Here is a 9,108-nt window from a genome sequence, read left to right on the forward strand (position 1 = left end):
GTATTACCACTGGTAGTCTCATTCTATGTTGTAAATATCATTCAATGTTTGTTTATGAATTGGGAAGGTGAGACAGATGCTCACCATCTCTGGCCGATATTGACAAGGGAGTGGTAGAGGACCCACAGGGCAGCCATGATGACCATGTTGCTGCAGCCAAGGACCACAACGAACCCAGACAGGACCAGTCCAGCGTATGCCACAGCGTCCAGCCACCAGTCCAGGTGTTGGTCTAGGTCCCCAAACCAGAGGAGGGTGGGGGCAAAGTTTAGGGCCTCTTTCGAAAAGCCTCCCCTACATTGTCAAAATAGGACAAATTGACAAGTTGAGATCATGAAAGTAAGAAATGTGGAATTCAGTCTGATCAAATACAATGACATTTCACCTTATTCACTAAAAGAAAAAAAAAAACGGAATGCTTAAAGACTATACAATAATTGCAAGTGCACATGGTCACAATTCGGGGAAAAAATCACAGTTTGAGTTCAGTCTACAGGTGATAAAATGAAGCCTGGGCAAAATGGTTTCCTTGCTTTACTATCACTAAATCTAGAAAGATTGTCTTCTTCCCCCCCCCCCCCATTTTGTCTTATCCCTATTGCCTATTGATACTACTCCTACCCAGAAAAACAATTACAAACACTAAACAAGCAGGTACATTTCAAGTATCAGAACTGTATTTCATCACAAAATGATGGTATTTTTACCTACATGTAGCTAAGACAATCTCCAACATTGTGTGAATTGGGCAGAAACTTGTGATGCAGTGTGCCTCACTTGCAGTTTAATGTATCACACTGTTATCAAAGGGTAAAGACCAGTAAAGCATGACTATCAATTCTTTGGGACAATGAATATGCAGCAATGCAGGATCATAGTAAAACTAGAAATGTCGCTATGGCGACTGATATGCCTCCGCCATAATGCATGATTCTCCTAATAGGTCTAGATAGTACATGTGGACAATGTGAGATTACATTTTCACAAAACTGGCAAAATATTGAAATGACAAGTTTGTCACAAATGTGTTGAATGTTCACCTTCCTTGACCTTGGTTTAATTGGATGAATAAGAGAGCATGTATTTGGGGATTTAAGGACTTTAACTTGACTTTGACCCATTCAAACATTTATGCATTGAGTAATTTTCATGGTACTGGTATAGAGAAAAAGTGCAACTTCTGTACTGAATAGTAAATTGTTACCATGTTCATCTGGCCTTTGACCCTAAAATTCATAAGATAATCACTTTCAGGTAGAACATGCATAAATATGCAGTAAGTTTCACGATAAATTGAGCCACTTCCGAAATATGGAGGAAAAAGTTAGTTCAGCACTTTTACTTGATCTTTGACCTTTTGACCTTTGAGGCAAAAAAAAAAAAAAAAAAACTCTCCAGAGAATTTCTATTAGGTTACACATACATACACCAAGTGTAAAAAAAAAATGATCCTGCTGGCATTGCATGAACATGAGGGAATTTTTAGTAAAATTTTGAAGTGTTGCACTTGACCTTTGACCCCTGACCTTTGACCCCATGAACTCTACATTCTCTAGATAATCACTGCCAGTCAGTACATGTATATACTATGTTCCATGAAGATACCTTGAACAATTTTCCAATTTACAGAGAAAAAAAAAGAAGTTTTAATACTTTTACTCGACCTTTTGACCTTTGACCTTTGACCTCAAGACCCAAACTTTCACCAGAGAATCTAAATTGGGTAATACATGTATACACTAAGTTTCAAGAAAATATCTTCAGGCATTGCATAGATATGGTGGAAATAGTGAAATTTTATGTATTTGACCTTGACCTTTTGACCTTTGACCTTGAGCATGTGCACCCAAAAGTTGATAGGCACAACTTCACCCTCTAATACACATACATGCCAAGTTTCATTAGGATACCTCAACAGCTTTTGATAGTTACCTTGTCCACAAAATTCATTACGGACGGACGGAAGGACGGACGGACGGACAACCCGAAAACATAATGCCTCCGGCACCACTTCGTGGCGGAGGCATAAAAAGTAGAAATTACGCGGTGCGTAATATATGTCCCCGCCGGAAGTAGCATTTTGTAGCAAAATGTACAATATAGGTCAAAAATCAAGGTCAAAGGTCAAAGAAGTCAAAGGTCAAAATTCTGTGTAGACGTTTTGAAGCCCTCACCTAGTGCCATCACATAAAGCAAACGGAATCGAAATCGGGTTAGAAATGGCGAAGGAGTAGCATTTTGTAGCCAATGTACAATACAAGTAAAACTAGAAATGTCGCTTTGGCGACTGGTATGCCTCCGCCATAATGCATGATTTTCCCAATAGGTCTAGATAGTATATGTGGACAATGTGTGATTACATTTTCACAAAATTGGCAAAATATTGAAATGACAAGTTTGTCACAAATGTGTTGAATGTTCACCTTCCTTGACCTAGGTTTAATTGGATGAATAGGAGAGCATGTATCTAGGGATTTAAGGACTTTAACTCGACTTTGACCCATTCATACATTTAGGCATCAATTGAGTAATTTTCAAGGTACAGGTGTGGAGAAAAAGTGCAATTTCCGAATTGAATAGTAACTTGTTACCATTTTCATCTGGCCCTTGACCTTAAAATTCATAAGATAATCACTTTCAGGTAGAACATGCATAATATGTACTAAGTTTCAAGATAACTTGAGCCACTTCCGAGATATGGAGGAAAAAGTTAGTTCAGCACTTTCACTTGATCTTTGACCTTTTGACCTTTGAGGTAAAAAAAGAAGAAAAAAAAACTTTCCAGAGAATTTCGATTAGGTTACACATGTATGCATACACCAAGTGTAAAAAAAAAAAATAATAATAACCCTGCTGGCATTGCATGATAGGAGGGAAATAGTAAAATTTTGAAGTGTTGCACTTGACCTTTGACCCCATGAACCCTACATTCTCTAGATAATCACTTCCAGTCAGTATATGTATATACTATGTTCCATGAAGATACCTTGAACAATTTTCCAAGGTATGGAGAAAAAAAAAGAAGTTTTAATATTTTTACTTGACCTTTTGACCTTTGACCTTTGACCTCATGACCCAAACTTTCACCAGAGAATCTTAATTGGGTAATACATGTATACACTAAGTTTCAAGAAAATATCTTCAGGCATTCAATAGATATGGTGGAAATGGTGACATTTTATGTATTTGACCCTGACCTTTTGACCTTTGACCTCATGACCCAAACTTTCACCAGAGAATCTAAATTGGGTAATACATGTATACACTAAGTTTCAAGAAAATATCTTCAGGCTTTCAATAGATATGGTGGAAATAGTGAAATTTTATGTATTTGACCTTGACCTTTTGACCTTTGACCTTGAGCATGTGCACCCAAAAGTTGATAGGCAGAACTTCATCCCCTAATACACATACATGCCAAGTTTCATTAGGATACCTCAACAGGTTTTGATAGTTACCTTGTCCACAAAATTCATTACGGACGGACGGACGGAAGGACGGACGGACGGACGGACGGAAGGACGGACGGACGGACGGACGGTCGGACGGAAGGACGGACGGACGGACGGACAACCCGAAAACATAATGCCTCCGGCACCACTTCGTGGCGGAGGCATAAAAATCAAGGTCAAAGGTCAAAATTCTGTGCAGAAGCTTTGAAGCCCTCACTTAGTGCCATCACATTAAGCAAACGGAATCTAAATCGGGTTAGAAATGGCGAAGGAGTAGCATTTTGTAGCAAAATGTACAATACAGGTCAGAAATCAAGGTCAAAGGTCAAAGAAGTCAAAGGTCAAAATTCTGTGTACAAGTTTTGAAGCCCTCACCCAGTGCCATCACATAAAGCAAACGGAATCGAAATCGGGTTAGAAATGGCGGAGTAGCATTTTGTAGCCAATGTACAATACAGGTCAAAAACCAAGGTCAAAGGTCAAAGAAGTCAAAGGTCAAAATTCTGTGTGGAAGTTTTGAAGCCCTCACCTAGAGCCATCACATAAAGAAACAGAATCGAAATCGGGTTAGAAATGGCGAAGGAGTAGCATTTTGTAGCCAATGTACAATATACATCAAAAATCAAGGTCAAAGGTCAAAGAAGTCAAAGGTCAAAATTCTGTGTATAAGTTTGGAAGCTCTCACCTAGTGCCATCACATAAAGCAAACGAAATCGAAATCGGGTTAGAAATGGCGAAGGAGTAGCATTTTGTAGCAAAATGTACAATATAGGTCAAAAATCAAGGTCAAAGGTCAAAGAAGTCAAAGGTCAAAATTCTGTGTAGAAGTTTGGAAGCCCTCACCTAGTGCCATCACATAAAGCAAACGGAATCGAAATCGGGTTAGAAATGGTGAAGGAGTAGCATTTTGTAGCAAAATGTACAATATAGGTCAAAGGTCAAGGTCAAAGGTCACAACTGAAATTCTGTGTAGAATTTTCAAAGCTCCCATGTAGTGCTATCATATAAACCAAACAGAATCAAAATTGGCTCATAAATGACAGAGAAGTAGCAAATTGAACATTTTGATCACACACGGACGCACACACAGACGGACGCACAGACACACACACGTACGGAGCCCGTTTCATAGTCCCCTGCTCGAACTCGTTCGGCGGGGACAACAAAACCAAGAAACAGTCATTCAAGTTCTATAAACTGAGAACATTTCTTTTATAAGAAGATAGGAAAAAATGACATTCATTCAAAAAAAAAAAAAAAAAAAAAGGCACAGAAAATTGAAAGAAATTGCGGTACAGCCAGGGTCATGCTATGCAAAAGTTATACAGTAACAAGATTGTAAATGCTGCAGTGAAGAGAGACAGTAGACAACATAAGAGTTTAAAGATTTTATCAGTCCATACTTACTTGGGAGCTTGAACATAATTCCGAATCCTGTCCAGGTACAGACCAGTGGGCAACAGTCCCTTCTGGCCAAGGAGGGCCTTGTTCTGGTGCAAGGCCACAAGGAAAGCCACAACTAGATCGAGGACATAAAAATAATATCATATACTGGGATTGAAGCAGAGAAGAGATTAACCACAAAAAACAAACAAGAGTAACCCCGTAATTTTAGTAGCAGCACGGTCTCATCATGAAATGTATCGCACCATACTTTCAATGGGTGTCTCTCCACCTTCTGGGGGGTGTTTCATCAACGTTTGTCAGCGCTGACAAGTTGTCAGCGCTGACAATTTCAGCAAAATCCTTGGTTTTGATTGGATGAGATGCTCTGGTCACTGACTATTGCTGTGGTGATTGTCAGCGATGACAACTTGTCAGTGCTGACAAACGTTGATGAAACACCCCCCAGATCTGGTCTTTACACATCATATTGTACCGGTATGTTTGCAGGTCTATGATGTGGGATTTCACCATCAAGCTGGCCTCGCAGTTACACTTCCTGACACGACCAAAGCAAATGAATAGCAGTGAATGGAGTAGATTCTAGTATGACACACTCAAACCCAAATTACAAAGTGGATTCTGAAAGTAAACTCGGTATAAAAAACCAACAAATATATTGGCAACCACCACATTGCAGGGGTTTGCATATTTAGATGACATCTACCGACTGGTAACATTGTTATCGTTTTTGGTAGGCCTACTGTGAGACATTTTTGCGGTGTTGAAATTTTCGCGCATTTCGTGCAACTTGAAACTACAGCAGCATGAAAATAAAAGCATGCAAATATTTTGGCTTGCCATACATGTATGTTCAAGTGGTTGATGTCTTGATTCCGCAGAATTAAAAATATGCAAAGCTCTTCTTAGTTCTTACCAGACCGAGCACGAAAATAAGTCGCGCGAAAATATCCACTTATCCAGAGCTACCAAGTCTCACGCATTCTGCGTGAGACTCAAGCATTTAGGGGCCATCTCACAATCTCACGCATGACACCCATTTTTCACACGCATCGGACGAAGTCTGCAACTTGGGCCTATTAATAAATAATGAGCATAGCTCAAAAGATTTAGATCTAAGTGATAGTTGCAATTGAAGGTACATTTCCCTTTTGTCTTTCAAAATAAGTCAAAAATAGTCACTTAAGTATGCACCTGATCGCACCATTAAGAGCTCAAAATCGAAAAAGCTCCCTACCGTGGGAGGTCACGGGGGAAAAAAACCCCTTCCACACTCTCGCTCGCGCACACATTGGCATGCCGAGATGCCGAGTCATGAAAATCTCACTCATAAAATCTTGTTGAACTTGGCATCCCTGACTTATCAGGCCCTACTATTAACCGTTAGTATTTCTCGACTACTTTGCACCTGTATCTCTGTTTTGTTTTGTTTTCCTTTGCTTTTCATTCATGGATACAAACTTGTGAAATGCCTGGCACTAGTACTGCTTGAACTCACAATAGATAAATGCGAGACTTCGCAGAAACACAATTCTCGTCAGCCAGAAAGAATTTGCTCCAACTTTAGTGAGATGATTTTTTGACTCGGGATGATGTGCATGCTTGGTCTCATCATCACTTCCAAATTCACCATCCTTGAACTTGGCCTTGTCGCTAGAAACACTGGCAGTCGATCCAGTGTCATCCGGACTGGGTGCATCGTCCTTGTCGGTTTCATTCTTGTTGCCTCGCTTCACATTCCGCTTGCGAATTCCGTCCATTTTGTGCTCATCGTCTGCCATCACATCAACCACATCTGCATCCACATATCCACGTACAGTGTCAGTTGCTTGTTTCACTCACACGTCCAAGGGACATATGGGTGGCGCGGCGCGGCCCTCCCAAAATTATTATTCTCCGTTGAAGAGTTTTCTTTTGTCGATGCATTTGTCACGTCATTATGTCGCGTGGAGCATCTATCCTCGGTACAGAAACGTCTGGGTTGAGTCTAGGTTTTGCTCCAGGCACTACGTGTAAACACATTCAAACGGTACGCGTACCAGCGGCTTTTTCAAAATAAAGAATGCTATAATCGAGTGGTAAGTACTGAAAAAAGTTGTTATACATTCTGAATTTCACGTAAACCTAATTTTTGTAGGTGATTGACGTGTTTCATTCGGTGAGAAATCACGAGAAAGTTATAAATTATCATACAATGTCATGAGAAATAACGGCAGAGTGATGTGCTCAGTCCCATGCGCTTATTTTGTTGTGTGCTTGAAATGACGTTACCAGCAGAATTACCATACGCTTAACGTGTTAGGCCCTACCTGCACCTGCATACAGAACCTCTACACCTTTAATCTTTGTTGAGTTGTCAAGTTCGTATTAAGCGCGCTATGAAAGTGGGTTATGTGTATCTATAGGTTAAGAGGGTCTAATAGATCTATAATATAACAATTCAAATCAGTTCGGGAAACCCACTCACAAGGGGGGCCCCTCCTTATAAGTAACCCGTCCCCCTTATAATATAAGTAACCCCGTCCCCCTTATAAGTAACCCCCGGGGCACCCCTTATAAGGAGTCTCCACGCTTTTTTGCAATGCAACGCGAAAATGAAAGGACTGCGGCAATTCGTTTGATTACGTCCATAAAGCCTCACAAGTTTCCTAGTTACTCACGAAATTTGAGCAAAATCGGTTCGAGGCATCATATCTAAAATCATGGATTTAAATGCGATGTCAAACGACCCATGCGAATGCTGAAATGCGAGCGATTACTGGCGTGAGTGTCGCCAGGCGCGGCGGCGCGGCAATGCTTGAGTGCAGACGTGGCGACCGAGTACGTACTCAGTCTGCACCAAAGAGTATAGAAGCGCACGCATCGTGCGCTCTATACTCTTTGGTCTGCACTCAGGCCAGTAACGCCAGTAATCGCTCGCATTTCAGCATTCGCATGGGTCGTTTGACATCGCATGATTATTTTATATTATTATATTATTTATATATTATATTAGCCATTTAAAAATGACCAAGCAAATGATCTGATGAGGGCATGCGGCAAAGTGCAGTGGCCAGTGCGTGAAACCAGACGTAGATTTTTTGTCTAGTCTCTGTATTTTGAGTGTACTGTAAGACTGTGGAATATGCACTGTATCCTAACTTATGAACTGCGACCAGCCCGAATTTAGGATTAGGGTTAGGGTAACATTGATCTCGGTGTCCTAGGGAAATGCGGACTTCAGAGGAAGCTCATACAATGTAGGTGTACAAAGTGGGGGGTACATATGAAAATCTTTCCCTGTATCCCTATAGAATCTATATGACAGGTAGCTACACGCAGCCGCTGTAGCGTAGGTAGTCGGAGAGCTAGAGGGCGCCTCTCCGACTACCTACGTTGTACGTTCGTAGTATATGAGAGTGAATGCCATTCAAATAACACGCGCACGCAGATGAGGAGTGAAGCAATAAGGACGTTTACAGACCCGATTTCAGCCACAGAGATCGGTGAGTTTTTGACGTAATTAAACAAAAAATCGCATACCGATTATTGAATGATTATCACAGATTACGATAATTCCTTGTATTTTAGTTTTCCACGATTAATAAAGATATTCATGAAGGAGTCGCACAACCACACTGAAAAATGACAATGTCTGCGAAGGAAGAGAGGTGCAGCCGCGTCGCTTCGCGACAGCGGCTGCGTGTAGTTATATGACAGGTTGTCAAGATACAGACCAATCTTTCAGTCAATGAGATCTTCAGAAATTCACTTCAAGTGAACTTTGACATACAATTACTGAGTTTAAATTTTCAGAATTCAGGGCTTTCCACATTTCACATGTCTGAAGGGAGGGCATTTATGACAAATTAGATTTATCACAATATTCATCACATGAAAAATGTTCATTCAGTAGATCTATTGTCAGATGGACGTAAAACCTGTACATTAATGCCTCCACCAACGCTTCGTGGCAGAGGCATCAGAAGACTTTTTGGAAATATTGAATAACTTACATTATGGAAGTGTTAAGTCAAGACCTTCTTTTACAATGCTGCACTGTCAGTATATTTACCAAATGGAGCTTGAAGTTATAATACTTAATTTAACATGGATTTACAGCATAATTTCTTCATTAACCGGATATGTTATACACTGTCTGCATATTGCTGTTGTGAGAAATATTTGTATTAAAAGTACATTATTTGGCAGGAACAATTGTATCCAACTTGTATCTGCATGTTTCAAAGAAACCATGAATGATTATATATAT

Source organism: Diadema setosum, chromosome 8, assembly GCF_964275005.1.
Source record: "Diadema setosum chromosome 8, eeDiaSeto1, whole genome shotgun sequence".
In the NCBI taxonomy this organism is placed as follows: Eukaryota; Metazoa; Echinodermata; class Echinoidea; order Diadematoida; family Diadematidae; genus Diadema; species Diadema setosum.